Source organism: Bufo gargarizans, chromosome 2 (genome assembly GCF_014858855.1).
Source record: "Bufo gargarizans isolate SCDJY-AF-19 chromosome 2, ASM1485885v1, whole genome shotgun sequence".
In the NCBI taxonomy this organism is placed as follows: Eukaryota; Metazoa; Chordata; class Amphibia; order Anura; family Bufonidae; genus Bufo; species Bufo gargarizans.
This window is the reverse complement of record NC_058081.1, coordinates 634983672-634999383: the sequence shown is the minus strand read 5'-3', so window position 1 is coordinate 634999383 and position 15712 is coordinate 634983672.

Sequence of the window (15712 nt, the reverse complement as noted above, 5' to 3'; positions counted from 1 at the left end):
ACTTTATACTGCCGTTAGTATGGACAGCATAAAGTTAATGACAGGTTCCCTTTAAGATGGATGAAGGGGTTTTCCTAATTTCTAAAAGAATTCATGACTTTCACAGACATGCTACACAGAATAATTTCCTCTCCCATTTGGATGGATTCAAAATGAGTCATCTTATTAGTATTCAAATTTTTTGTTGTTGGGGTGGGGGGAGAAGGGTTGGTAACTGTCGACCACCAAACATTGGGAGATGGCAAAGAGACGCACAAACTGCACAGGAGTACAACAATGGCTAGGTGCGCCTGGTATACTTCTGTACTCTGCCAATGTAAGACATAACAATCTTGAGCCTGGAGGAGGAGGTCCCAGTGGAGGACGTGGCGATGCAGGAGGAAGAGGCAGATGTGGAAGTGCAGACGGAGGAGGTGGACGTGGCGGTGCAGACGGAGGAGGTGGACGTGGCGGTGCAGACGGAGGAGGTGGACGTGGCGGTGCAGGCTGAAGAGGCGGAGGAGGTCACAAACCTTATTATTAATTTTTTTATATATATATATATTATTTTTTTTATACGGTATACTCCTCTACTCTGCTAATTTAAGACATAACAATCTTGAGCCTAGAGGCGGAGGTCCCAGTGGAGAAGGAAACGGACTTGGTGGTGCAGGCGGATGAGATCACCAACCTTATTATTATAATTTTTTTAATTTAATTACATTTAATTTTAATTTTTGTTGGGGGAAATGGCAAAGAAAATGCACAAACTGCTCTGGAGTACTACAATAACTAGGTGAGCCCGGTTTACCTCTCTACTCTGGCTAAGGTACAAACAAGTGCTGTGGGATTCATGCATGGTTCTTTTTAATGAATGTGAGCTTGTCCACTTTGGCTCTGGACAGGAGGATGTGGCTGTCCGTGATCACCCCCTTCCGTGCTAAACACACGTTCGGAAAATACACTTACCGCAGGGCAGGTCAGCACCTCCAAGGTGTAAAGGGCAAGCTCAGGCCATGTGACTGCCCAATTTAGAGATGCAGAAGTTAAACGGGGCAAACCGATCAGTCAGTACGTGCAGATGTGTGGACACGTACTGTTCCACCATGTTGCTGAAATGCTGCCTCCTGCTAAGACGTTCCATATCAGCTGGTGGTGCTGTATATTGTGACGTGAAGACAAAGCTTTTCCACATTTCGGCCATGCTAACCCTCCCTTCTGAGGTGCTGACGGTGCCCCTGCAGCGTTGGCGACTTCCTCCTCCTATGCCGTCTCCGCCTTGTGGTTACACTGAGCTGCCGCTGTCAGGTAGGAACGCCATCAGCAGCGCCTCTAACAGCATTCGTTTGTACTCGCGATTCTTCTGTTCACGCTCCAGTGACGGATGTAAGGACAGCACAATGTCCTTGTAGCGGGGATCCAGCAGGGTGGCCACCCAGTATGTGTGCCAGGCTGCCCAGAGGCAATGACAAGCTGTCCTCGGTGAAAGGTATATCGTCTGTTTCGCTATATTCCCCCAGCCACTCTCCAGTAATGTCACTGAGCTGATTTAGGTGTCACCCTGCTGTGAACGTGGATCCTTCTCCTCCTCCTCCTCCTCCTCCTCCTCCTCCTCTTCATCATCCTCCTCATGTCCAAACCTTGCCCTGGCTGGACAGTTGGGTAGCTGGCCACTGTTGATGCAGGCATCCACCCTCTGAGCCACTTGTGGACAACTGGCCTGATAACCATGGGAATGATCCCTGTTCCTCCTCTTCCTCCTGTGCCACATCCTCATCCATCAGTGCCTGAAGCTTTTTTCAAGGAGTCATAGAAGTAGGATAGTAAGGCTGATAACGGCGTCATCACCACTGGCCATGTTGGTGGAGTACTCGAAGCAGAGAAACGCGGCACACAAGTCCCGCATGGAGGCCCACTTGTTGGTGGTGAAATGTTGCTGTTCCGCAAAGCGACTCACCTGTGAGTGCTGCAGATGAAACTCTACTATTGCCTGCTGCTGTTCGCACAGTCTATCCAGCATGTGCAAGATAAAGTTCCACCTTGTGGGTATGTCGCATATGAGGCGGTGAGCAGGAAGGATTCATTGGTCTGTTCTTCCATGCCCGGCCACAGTTCCTGCGTGGTTTGGGGTCTTCCCCCCAAACATATGAGTTTCAGAACAGCCTGCTGTCGTTTCCCCCTGACTGTGCTGAAGTAAGGCTGATGTGATGAGAAAGCAGTAGAGGAGGAACTGGAGGAGGAAGCAAAGTAGGAGGAGGAGGCAACAGGAGGCACAGAGAAATGTTCAGCAATGCTCGGTGGTGGTAGGACATGCAGCAAACCGCTGTCCACCACAGCCCCAGCCGCCACTACATTTACCCAGTGGGCAGTTAGGGAGATATAACGTCTCTACCCATACTTACTGGTCCACGTGTCGGTGGTTATGTGGACCTTGCCACTGATGGCATTGCGCAGCGCACACCTGCACATTACTTGCATTTATTATCTGATCTCACCAATTATCCCTTCTTTTTTTGGGGCATGAAATACATTCTTTTTAAGGGCAGTATGGCTGTAGGCCAGTGTTTCCACACAACATTAAGGTTATTGTCATCTATTTCTGACATTGCTATCCCTGACTCATAAGGCGAGATTTATCATTAGCTCAAGTCAAAATAATGGAGTGAAAAAGTCGCAAATTTTTGCGCAATCGCTAAAACTGTGCAAACATTTTTAACTTTTATTGGCTTTGTGCTATGCTCGCCAGTTTTCTGAAAGTGGGTGTGTTTTATTATTTAAATAAATCTCTAGACAGATTTACTATTGCGACAATTTTAAAAAGTCGCCAAAAATTGTGCACAAAATTGTGCAATTTCACTCTAGTGAGGACCATGCTTATCTTATATGACTTTTTAATAGAACACGCAACGTTTTTGTAAATAGGTGCGACTTTTGTAAAGCCGCTTACTGAAGGATAAACTGCTACCGTCAAACCACATTTATCACAGTATTAAAGGACCATTCATAAATCTGACTTAGCCAAAAGTGACTTTGGACATATGTAAAAGTGGAGTAAGATGTAAGTGTAGTGATAAATCTGGCCCATAGTGTTTTATATATTTTTCTGATTTTGTGTAATAAATTGATATTTTTGTGATATTTTTGATGGGTATGTTTTACTTGTTCCTTTTTAGGGAACATATCTGTAGGCTACATAGTGTGTGTGCATGTCCTTATACAATATTGGGTGAGGCTTATTTGTTTTTTCTTTATTATATCTCCCTGTCACAGGTGCAAAGGAGTAGGATTGCACCGAAAAAAATGCCAACAGGTCACCCTCAGACTGAACAGCACGATTAAAGAGGACCTTTCACTTGTATAAACGATGTGAACTGAGTATGCTGCCATATAGAGCGGCGCCCGGGGATCTCACTGCACTTACTATTATCCCCGGGCGCCGCTCCGTTCTCCTGTTATAGGCTCCGGTACCTTTGCTCCTTAAGTTATAGTAGGCGGGTCTTCCCTTGCCCTGTGGGCGTCTCCTTCTCCTAGGCTGCATCGCTGGCCAATCGCAGCACACAGCTCACAGCCTGGGAGTATAAAACCTCCCAGGCTGTGAGCTGTGCGCTGCGATTGGCCAGCGCTGCAGCCTAGTAGAAGGAGACGCCCACAGGACAAGGGAAGACCCGCCTACTATAACTTAAGGAGCAAAGGTACCGGAGCCTATAACGGGAGAACGGAGCGGCGCCCGGGGATAATAGTAAGTGCAGTGAGATCCCCGGGCGCCAGCATACTCAGTTCACATAGTTTATACAGGGAGTGCAGAATTATTAGGCAAATTAGTATTTTGACCACATCATCCTCTTTATGCATGTTGTCTTACTCCAAGCTGTATAGGCTCGAAAGCCTACTAACAATTAAGCATATTAGGTGATGTGCATCTCTGTAATGAGAAGGGGTGTGGTCTAATGACATCAACACCCTATATCAGGTGTGCCTAATTATTAGGCAACTTCCTTTCCTTTGGCAAAATGGGTCAAAAGAAGGACTTGACAGGCTCAGAAAAGTCAAAAATAGTGAGATATCTTGCAGAGGGATGCAGCACTCTTAAAATTGCAAAGCTTCTGAAGCGTGATCATCGAACAATCAAGCGCTTCATTCAAAATAGTCAACAGGGTCGCAAGAAGCGTGTGGAAAAACCAAGGCGCAAAATAACTGCCCATGAACTGAGAAAAGTCAAGCGTGCAGCTGCCAAGATGCCACTTGCCACCAGTTTGGCCATATTTCAGAGCTGCAACATCACTGGAGTGCCCAAAAGCACAAGGTGTGCAATACTCAGAGACATGGCCAAGGTAAGAAAGGCTAAAAGACGACCACCACTGAACAAGACACACAAGCTGAAACGTCAAGACTGGGCCAAGAAATATCTCAAGACTGATTTTTCTAAGGTTTTATGGACTGATGAAATGAGAGTGAGTCTTGATGGGCCAGATGGCTGGGCCCGTGGCTGGATTGGTAAAGGGCAGAGAGCTCCAGTCCGACTCAGACGCCAGCAAGGTGGAGGTGGAGTACTGGTTTGGGCTGGTATCATCAAAGATGAGCTTGTGGGGCCTTTTCGGGTTGAAGATGGAGTCAAGCTCAACTCCCAGTCCTACTGCCAGTTTCTGGAAGACCCCTTCTTCAAGCAGTGGTACAGGAAGAAGTCTGCATCCTTCAAGAAAAACATGATTTTCATGCAGGACAATGCTCCATCACACGCGTCCAAGTACTCCACAGCGTGGCTGGCAAGAAAGGGTATAAAAGAAGAAAATCTAATGACATGGCCTCCTTGTTCACCTGATCTGAACCCCATTGAGAACCTGTGGTCCATCATCAAATGTGAGATTTACAAGGAGGGAAAACAGTACACCTCTCTGAACAGTGTCTGGGAGGCTGTGGTTGCTGCTGCACGCAATGTTGATGGTGAACAGATCAAAACACTGACAGAATCCATGGATGGCAGGCTTTTGAGTGTCCTTGCAAAGAAAGGTGGCTATATTGGTCACTGATTTGTTTTTGTTTTGTTTTTGAATGTCAGAAATGTATATTTGTGAATGTTGAGATGTTATATTGGTTTCACAGGTAAAAATAAATAATTGAAATGGGTATATATTTGTTTTTTGTTAAGTTGCCTAATAATTATGCACAGTAATAGTCACCTGCACACACAGATATCCCCCTAAAATAGCTAAAACTAAAAACAAACTAAAAACTACTTCCAAAAATATTCAGCTTTGATATTAATGAGTTTTTTGGGTTCATTGAGAACATGGTTGTTGTTCAATAATAAAATTAATCCTCAAAAATACAACTTGCCTAATAATTCTGCACTCCCTGTACAAGTGAAAGGTCCTCTTTAAGTATGGTATATATGTCTCACTGGTGCAAAGGAGCTGTATTGCACCCATCAATAATGCCTCAAGGTTACAAGCACACTTTTTAAAATGAATAAAAGCCTAACACCCTGCCTGCAGCAGCATCCTGTCCCTACACTAGTCAGAGCAAAATCACTATGTGATCCAGCATTTATTCATGCATGGTCACATGGTGCCAATACTAGGCATGACTGTGATGGCTTCCAAGTGCCCAAAGCTTAATCAGTTGCTGATTGGCTGTGCTGCAGCCTTTTAACAAGCTTTATTTAAAGCACGAACAACAAACCCGGATATGAACTTTGGCACCAAAATCCGGCTTTGGGTTCGGTACACGGACACCCAAATGTACAGTACAGTCACGATCATGGTGGTTCAGGTTCACTTATCCCTACCTTTGACCTATCAAAAAGAACTGTGAGTACTTAATACCCCCCCCCCCCCCCAGAACAAGGGTATGGCCAGATGGGGCAACCATGACACTGATGAGACGCAGATACTTTGCACCAGAGAACAGCGTGGCCATGCAAGTCGAATTTGAACAGTATAAATCAGAGTTACTCATCTGGTCGATTGGGGATGGTACTAAAATGGACTATGTTATGGTTACAAAATAGTGCTCAAATACTGACTCTGTGAAAGCAGTCTAAGATTAAGACCAGGGGTACTCAACTACTTTAAGTAAATGTCCACCAGGGTCTGCTGTCAGGCGAAGGGCGAGCTGGACACCAACAGTCTTAACAATGTACGATGGCAGCAGTCAGGTAAAGTAAGTTATCGATGTGACAGCATCCACAGCTATTCACTTTTCACTTCTGATACAGTGCCCCCTGTAGTCATAATGACCTCCTGTAGTGTACCCTGTATTATAATGGCCCCTGTAATGCCAGTACATATAATGTGTCCTCCTGTAGTGCCCACACGTATAATGCCCCCCCTATAGTGTTCTAGCCTGTATCATAATTACCCTCCTGTAGTGATCCAGCCTGTATTTTAATGTCATCGCTGTATTCTGCTATCTCTGGTGCTCCCATAGAAATGAATAGAGCGGCTGCATGCCAATCACCCACTCTGTCCATTTTGCAGTGGTAGGACCTGTGGATAGATGATCATTTTTGTAAATGGAATACCTCCTTAAGCCTTGCCCTTTCACATCAAGTCAAGCCTTCCTTCCTCTAAACCACAGATGTCAAACTCATGGCCCTCCAGCTGTGGCAAAACTATGACTCCCAGCCCTGATAACTGTAGGATGTACAATGCTTGATGGGAGTCGTAGTTTTGCCACAGCTGGATCGCATGTGCCTAGAACTGTGTCTCCATCTCACCCAGAATTCACATTTGAAATAACAAATCTGCCTCTCTATGTCAGATATTTCTAGTATTGGATATCTCCAAAAAGCATCAAAAGGCTCATCAAATTATTATTGCTAAAATATGCCATAGAATTAAGATTCATAGCAATCCTAATTTTGGGATGGTGCCATGCCAAATAAGTTGAAAACCCTGTCCAGGTTATCTCTGCACAGCTGTACTCAGCCACCGCAGTGTGGAGAAATGTCTTTGGGGAAGGATTAAATTTGTAGGGGATGGATGTTTAACATGGTGCCCTCAGTAAGAAGGGACATTCTGTATATACCACTGGGATTTGAGCTTCCAAGAGAGACAGAATAGGAATCCAGGTGGGGGTAAGCCAAAGCTAAGTCCCTGTTTTTGCACTTTGGTGCACAGTGTGGACATTAGGCCATAGACTGTCAGTGCCTACCATAATAGTCATTCCTTTCCTGGCTTTTCCTAAAACATTTTCCCTGGATGAGATTCACTCCTTTTTAAAGACATTGTCCAGGTTTAGTAAAACATGGCTGTTCTCTTCCATAAAGAGTGCCATACTTGTCCACAGTTTGTATGCAGTATTACAGCACAGACCGTTTCCATTACTGATGAGCTGCAATAGCTGACACAATCCATGGCATGGTGCTCTTTCTGAAGGAAATCTGATATACTTTTCTAATTCTTTAAGCAGGAAAGTCGAGTTCTGCATCCTTACAGAGGATTCTTCTCTCACCTCTTAGATGACACCAGCTCATGTCTACCCCATCGCACTTCTAATCAGAAACCAATGTAATTAGCTCAACTCTGCCTCTTAATTAACATTCCCCATGTTAACTGCATGTAAACTTCAAATCCATTATCTCCTTTAGTCGAATCGCCAGTTTAAATTGGGGTTAATTTCACCAAAATCTGCGCTCTTACAAGATTAAAGCCGGTGTTGTAGAGGTCAAGTGGTGCATTTGCATAGAGCGGCGGAGGTCTCCTCATGCGGCTTGAAGTTATTCTGTATCTATTACTTTATCTGGGAACGATGTGATCAGCATCTTTAGTGTTCTCAAGACATATACATTCTTCAGAGCAAATTAGTTTTGATGAGCTGGTCCCACTTTGTTTCAGGGTCAAACATTTTAATTGTGGCTCCTCTATTTTCAGATTCACAATTAGCCATTTGCCAGTGATATCTTATTAGCTATTAACATGAGGCATTGCAGATCACAAGGAAAACAATGGTGCTCTATTACAGCTTGTACTGCATGAATTTTGATAATTGCAGATTTATTACCCATACAAGCAATTTTAAATACATCTGAATGGGAAACAATCTGGAGATGATCATAGATGTACTAGAAGGTTAATTTAACTGCCTATTGTGGTTGCAGAATGAAAGACGATTGTAAACTGTTCATATAAGCAGTTGAGGTCACTCCTTACCAGGGAGGACAGGGTGCAAAGGGTGCAAGGAGGGGGGGGGGGGTGCCGACAAGCCTTAGTTGGATGAATGAAAATCAGGCTGCCCTGATGCACACCGCCCAACAATCCCAGATCCTCTGGCAAAGTCCAGTATTACAGGCATTATGCCACAGTCCTGGGAAGCTAGAGGAAAATCCCACCCTCTGATATAAATAGGCGTTTTCAGCTTTACTGTATTCATAGCTTGGAATGTACACCTTTGGGAGCTATTTGTTATTATTATTATTATTTTTATTGCATTGAACTAATGTTGAGCTAAAAATCCTGTTTTAAATAGATCTTTATTAAAAAATATGGAGCCCTTATGTCTGTGCAGGGCTGAGCTGCTCTAGTAGCAGGATCTGAATTTTCTCTCTGCCCCATCAGCCAGCTCACCTGATGGACTCCTTATCTTTGCTCTCTGACATTATAAACACTCATTATAGCTCAGTTCTTTTCTTACTGATAAGAATGTGGCTTAAATAAGTGTTTATGACCTCTTAGTAAATTAGAGATAAGGATTATTAGATAAAGGAACAAAGTGAAAGTAAAAAGTACGATTCACACAGTTAGACAAACAGCTAACCCTTTGTGACAGGATGGCTCAATATTTTTAATGAACACCAATTCAAAACATGATTTTTTAGCCCAAAATGAGTAAAATGCAATCATAAAAAAAATTGCCTCCAAAGGTGTACATAGTCTTTAAAGGGATTCTGTCACCAGGTTTCACCCCCTCCAGATAAAAATATGGTTATGTTCAGGGAGCTTTAACCATTCCTAATGTGGTCTTATAAATGTAATCTGTAGGCTCATTTTGCTAAAAATACGCTATTACTAACCTGTCAGTCATAAAAATAAAGTGCCCAAGGGGATGTCAATGGCTCCAAGCTGCCGCCCTCACCTGCTGCCGTTCGCGCCCAGCTCCGCCTCATAATCTTCTGTGACGCCTCCAGCTCTTCCTCTGTAACATCGCTTTGAAAGCCTCCTGCTCTCCCTTCCTCCTCCTCCCTCTGTAACATGCTGTGAAAGCCTCCTGCTCTCCCTCCCCCCTCCTCCCTCCTCCCTCTGTAACATCGCTTTGAAAGCCTCCTGCTCTCCCTCCCTCCCCCCTCCTCCCTCTGTAACATCGCTGTTAAAGCCTCCTGCTCTACCTCCCCCCTCCTCCCTCTGTAACATCGCTTTGAAAGCCTCCTGCTCTCCCTCCCCCCTCCTCCTCCTGCTGCTCTAACATTGCGATGTTACAGAGGGAGGAGGGAGGCTTTCACAGCATGTTACAGAGGGAGGAGGGAGGAGGGGGGAGGGAGGGAGAGCAGGAGGCTTTCAATGTGATGTTACGGAGGGAGGAGGGGGGAGGGAGAGCAGGAGGCTTTCACAGCGATGTTACAGAGGGAGGAGGGAGGCTTTCACAGCATGCTATAGAGGGAGAGCTGGAGGCGTCACAGAAGATTATGAGGCGGAGCTGGGCACGAACGGCAGCAGGTGAGGGCGGCAGCTTAGAGCCATTGACATCCCCTTGGGCACTTTATTTTTAGGACTGACAGGTTAGTAATAGCGCATTTTTAGCAAAATGAGCCTACAGATTACATTTATAAGACCACATTAGGAATGGTTAAAGCTCCCTGAACATAACCATATTTTTATCTGGAGGGGGTGAAACCTGGTGACAGAATCCCTTTAAAGCTGACTATTCCTGCTGCCAACTGAATCCTACTGTGTCAAACAGACTTGGACAAACTGGTGCAGGGAGGTAATTGATTCACACAAAATGTCAGCCTCTGACTGGCTGCTGCTGGGCCATCTGTTGTGATCTCAAGACTCTTTGCCTCAGAGCAGATCCCTGCACACATTAGCTACTACTGTCTCAGAGGTAAATCTTTCATAAACTACATTCCACTGTTAACAAGTTAAGGGTGCAATGCTCTGCAGCACTGCTCAGAGAGAGGCCTTTCATCACTGCAGGTACCCAGTTGAGTCTGCCTGTAACTTGAACTTTCCATGCTGGGACTCTGATCACACTCAGGACCACAGTTCACAGTTGTCCCTAAGGTCACTGGAAGTGCATTTGCTGTAGCTGATAAGTTCAATACTGAAGTAGATTTATGGTCTTATCAACTATATACCTCCCAACTGTCCCAGAACCGATGGGAGTGTCCTATATTTAAGCACTGTCCTGCAGGCCTTGGAGGGCTCCCTGCTATACCATAGGAACAGCATGATGTGCTCTGTTCATTAAGGGAATCGGGCTAGGTGAGTATTTTGTTTTATTAACACTAAAGGGGCAGCATTACTGTAAGGGGACATTTTACTGTGTGGGGGCACAAAGGAGGCTTAACTACTGCGCAGGGGCAGTAAGAGACTATAACTACTATAAATGGTGGGTTAATAAGACATAACTACTGTGGGCAGGAAAGATGGTGTGATGTTATTCACATGGGATGATATGGCCGGGGGAGCTAAGTAGCGCTATTTGCATAGGACTGTATGGTGGAGGGGTGAGAAGTTATCATTTCTGAGGACACTAAAAGGAGGAATATAACTACAGGGGGCATTATAAATACTGGGGTCTCTTCAGGGCAAGCATTATAAATGTCCCTTGCATTTTAAATACAGGGGACATTAGGCGTTCTTATTACTACTAGGGGCTCTATAGGAGGGACTTATAGATCTGCTTATCACTACTGAGGGATCTGTAGAGAGCTTTATTATGACTGTGGGGACAATAGCGGGGATTAATTTCTACTGCAGACTCTGTGAGGGCGCAATTAATACTAGAGGGCTTTTCTACTAATAGAAGCAGTATATCTGGAAGCCTTACTTACATACCATAGACCATTTAACCCCTTCCCACCAGCACCGTACTACTGGCGCCATAGCCACAGGGTGCCTGCTGTTTTATATAACAGACACCCACAACTCACGTCCATTTAGCACTTTAGATGCCGTGGTCAATCCTGACCATGGCTTCCGAGCGCGCAAAAACTCTGAAATGTACTTCCAGGCATGCTGCTGCCGGACAGTGTTTCCTAGCAAGCTTATAATTGCTTGTTATAGTTCCCTATGGGAAGCATAAAAAAACAAAAAAATAAATAAATACAGTTTCTAAAAAGAAAAAAATATTTAAAAAATATATAAAAATTCTAATCACCCCCCTTTCCTAAAAAATAAAAAAATACAGATCATGGGTATCGTCACACGGAAAAATGGCGATTGGAGGCATCCTCTAATTGTTATTGAATGTATGAGAAGCCTAAAGCCCAATACTATTAGAGTACAGATCTCCACTCTCCTAGGGTAGGTGCGTACCTAGTAAATCCTTGATGAAAAGACTCTTAGTGGACATGCAGAAATTTTATGCCAATGAAATCTAGTCTATTGCCGAACTAGGAATTACCTCTTCTGGTCCTAAGAAGGATCAGTGAACAAACCACTACAGGAAAGAAGACTTCCTAAATGGGAGAATATCAAGGAAGCAGGTACAAAAACGGGAGACACAGGGCATTACACTGGTACCAATAAAACTTAAAAAAAGAAATTTAGGCTCTTCCTGTTTTTCACACCCCCTATATAAGATGGTCATGATAGCATTTTCTTCCGCTTGTTGCAGCATCGAGAGCTTTGTTGGAATACTGTGTTTGGCTGGCATTGCTTTCTGGCTACTGCTATCAGCTGGGTCATGTCTGACAATTCGGAGGAAGAGGTTCTCCTGTGCTGGCTTATTTCTCAGAATTTTGGACTGCATCCAACTATGCGGACTGAGGAACAGAGGAGGCGGCATTGGGTTCATCCAATTGTCTCTCAGCGGCGCAGGAAGGGCCATTCAATACGCTGTACATGGATCTGTGACAACATCCTGATAAATTTCATGGGTTTTGTCGTATGTCTGTGAGCAGCTTTGACATTTTGTTAGCGGCTCTGCGTCCTGGCATCACATACCTGGACACAAATATGCGGCGCTGCATTTTACTAGAGGAACAGCTCATCGTGACGTTGAGGTAGGTTTCCTAAATTTGTTTGTGTTTTAAATTTCTGTTACCTTTTTATAGTGTAATTTTCAATATATTTCCTCATGGCTATGATATAGTCAAATGTAATTGTAATATACCAATTTTTTTTAAAAAAATTTACACTTTAGATTCCTGGCAATCATCAATTCATTTGCTTCACTGCATTTTGAGTTCCTGCTGTGTGTCTTAAGATTTCTTGTATTGTTCGTCAAGTCATTTAGCAGCAACTCCAGGATATGGTGATGCCAGAGTCCAAGGTAGCTGATTGGATGTGAATCGCTAAGGGCTGTGAACGTGATGCGCAGTTCCCAAACTGCATTGAAGCCGCCTCACTCAGGGTTGCGGTTCTACAATTATAAACAATATTTTTCCGTAATGCTTTTAGCTTTGACTGACAGTACCTACAATTTTATCATTGCTGATATTGAGGCCTATGGGAGCACTGCAGATGCCTGCATTTTCAGGGCTTCTAGAATGGGTGATCGGTAGAGTTGAGCGAACACCTGGATGCTCGGGTTCGAGTAGTTCAGCCGAACTTCCCGGAAATGTTCGTGTTCGGGATCCGAACTCGACCCGAACTTCGCCCCGAACCCCATTTAAGCACTAAAAAGGCTGTAAAACAGCCCAGGAAAGGGCTAGAGGGCTGCAAAAGGCAGCAAAATGTAGGCAAATCCTCTGCAAACAAATGTGGACAGGGAAATGAATAAAAATAAAAATAAAATAAATAAAAATTTACCAATATCAATTGGAGAAAGGTCCCATAGCAGAGAATCAAGCTTCATGTCACCCACCACTGGAACAGGCCACTGTTAGATATTTAGGCCCCGGCACCCAGACAGAGGAGAGAGGTCCCATTGCAGAGAATCAGGCTTCATGTCATAGCAGAGAATCATGCTTCATGTCACCCACTACTGGAACAGGCCATTTTTCAGATATTTAAGCCGCGGCACCAAGACAGAGGAGAGAGGTCCCATAGCGGAGAATCAGGCTTCATGTCCTAGCAGAGAATCAGGCTTCACATCACCCACCACTGGAACAGGCCATTGTCAGATATTTAGGCCCCGCCTACCAGACAGACAGAGGAGAGAGGTCCCATAGCAGAGAATCAGGCTTCATGTCAAGGCAGAGAATCAGGCTTCATATTATAGCAGAGAATCAAGCTTCATGTCACCCACCACTGGAACAGGCCATTGTCAGATATTAAGGCCCCGGCACCCAGACAGAGGAGAGAGGTCCCATTGCAGAGAATCAGGCTTCATGTCACCCACCACTGGAACAGGCCACTGTCAGATATTTAGGCCCCGGCACCCAGACAGAGGAGAGAGGTCCCATTGCAGAGAATCTGGCTTCATGTCATAGCAGAGAATCAGGCTTCATGTCATAGCAGAGAATCAAGCTTCATATCACCCACCACTGGAACAGGCCATTGTCAGATATTAAGGCCCCTGCACCCAGACAGAGGAGAGAGGTCCCATTGCAGGGAATCAGGCTTCATGTCATAGCAGAGAATCAGGCTTCATGTCACCCAACACTGAAACAGGCCACTGTCAGATATTTTTAGGCCCCGGCACCCAGACAGAGGAGAGAGGTCCCATAGCAGAGAATCAGGCTTCATGTCATAGCAGAGAATCAGGCTTCACGTCACCCACCACTGGAACAGGCCATTATCAGATATTTAGGCCCCGGCACCCAGACAGAGGAGAGACTTCACATTGCAGAGAATCAGGCTTCATGTCACCCACTAGAACAGGCCACTGTAAGATATTTAGGCCCCGGCACCCAGACAGAGGAGAGAGGTCCCATTGCAGAGAATCAGGCTTCATGTCATAGCAGAGAATCAGGCTTCATGTCATAGCAGAGAATCAGGCTTTATGTCACCCAACACTGGAACAGGCCACTGTCAGATATTTTTAGGCCCCGGCACCCAGACAGAGGAGAGAGGTCCCATAGCAGAGAATCAGGCTTCATGTCATAGCAGAGAATCATGCTTTATGTCACTCAACACTGGAACAGGCCACTGTCAGATATTTTTAGGCCCCGGCACCAAGACAGAGGAGAGAGGTCCCATAGCAGAGAATCAGGCTTCATGTCATAGCAGAGAATCAGGCTTCATGTCACCCACCACTGGAACAGGCCACTGTCAGATATTTTTTGGCCCCAGCACCCAGACAGAGGAGAGGTTCATTCAACTTTGTGTTGTCCAGCAATATAATGGTAAAATTAAAATAAAAAGAGGATTGAATGAGGAAGTGCCCTGGAGTACAATAATATATGGTTAAGGGGAGGTAGTTATAAATGTCTAATCTGCACAAGGGATGGACAGATCCTGTGAGATCCATGCCTGGTTCATTTTTATGAACGTCAGCTTGTCCACATTGGCTGTAGACAGGCGTCTGCGTTTGTCTGTAATGACAAAACACTGGCCGCCGGGCAGGCCAGCACCCCCAAGGCATAAATGGCTAGCTCTGGCCACGTGGACAATTTGGAGACCCAGAAGTTGAATGGGGCCAAACCATCAGTCAGTACGTGGAGGGGTGTGCACACGTACTGTTCCACCATGTTAGTGAAATGTTGCCTCTTGCTAACACGTTCCGTATCAGATGGTGGTGCAGTTAGCTGTGGCGTGTTGACAAAACTTTTCCACATCTCTGCCATGCTTCCCCAGTCCTGTCAGCTTGTGAGGCCATCAGTAATGCAACGCCCCCTTAACTTAGCCTGGGTGTGCAAAGCACCCGAATGGTTAATCATCTCCAACAATGGACATGAACTGGTCCATTGTGTACTATTGTGCCCCCTTCTTATCACGTATCAGTGAATTTGACGCTCTCTCCTCTATCACTATTCTCTCTCCCCCCTCTCTTTGATCTCCCTCCTAGCTGGTTTTACACACAGGAACCCTTATTGCAGTCCCCATATAATATTTCCATCTGCCCCACTAGAGGACAATGTTGCCGTTCTGTATCTGTGATAATCTTTCCTTTCCCAGTCGGCAACGCCCACTTGTTGATAGTCCTGTCCTCTGTTTCAGGGATGGAGCACAGACGATAAGGGACCAGAAGGGCGCTGCGGTCCAACGGCCGGATATACGTCACTGCATGGGTTAGACAGGGTTCACTAACCGGAAGTAGGCGCCTCAGCATGCATTTCACAGTGGAACGCACGCGTCTATTTAGCATTATCGCCTGCCAGCGGAAGTGACAACATACGGTCGGGGGCGGAAGTGACATCTTAAGCTAGTATAGGAGGGATATATAAACGGGGAGTGCTGGTAAACAGAGTATTGGACCCAGAGGAGGAAACTTCATGGAGGACTAGACATTGCATACACTGAATGTGAGTACGATTTGGGCACCTCGTCTTGACTTTAAGGATACAGATGATTACTAATTGTGCGTCTTGTGTAACACAGGCAACATAGCCAGTCTCACATAGTCAGTCTGACTCTGACCATTGAGTGGCAAATTCAAGGTAGCTTTTTGTGATCTTGATGTAGTGATTTTCACATGTTGGATGTATTTACTGGCTGTACTAGCAAGTATATATGCTTTCATTCCACAG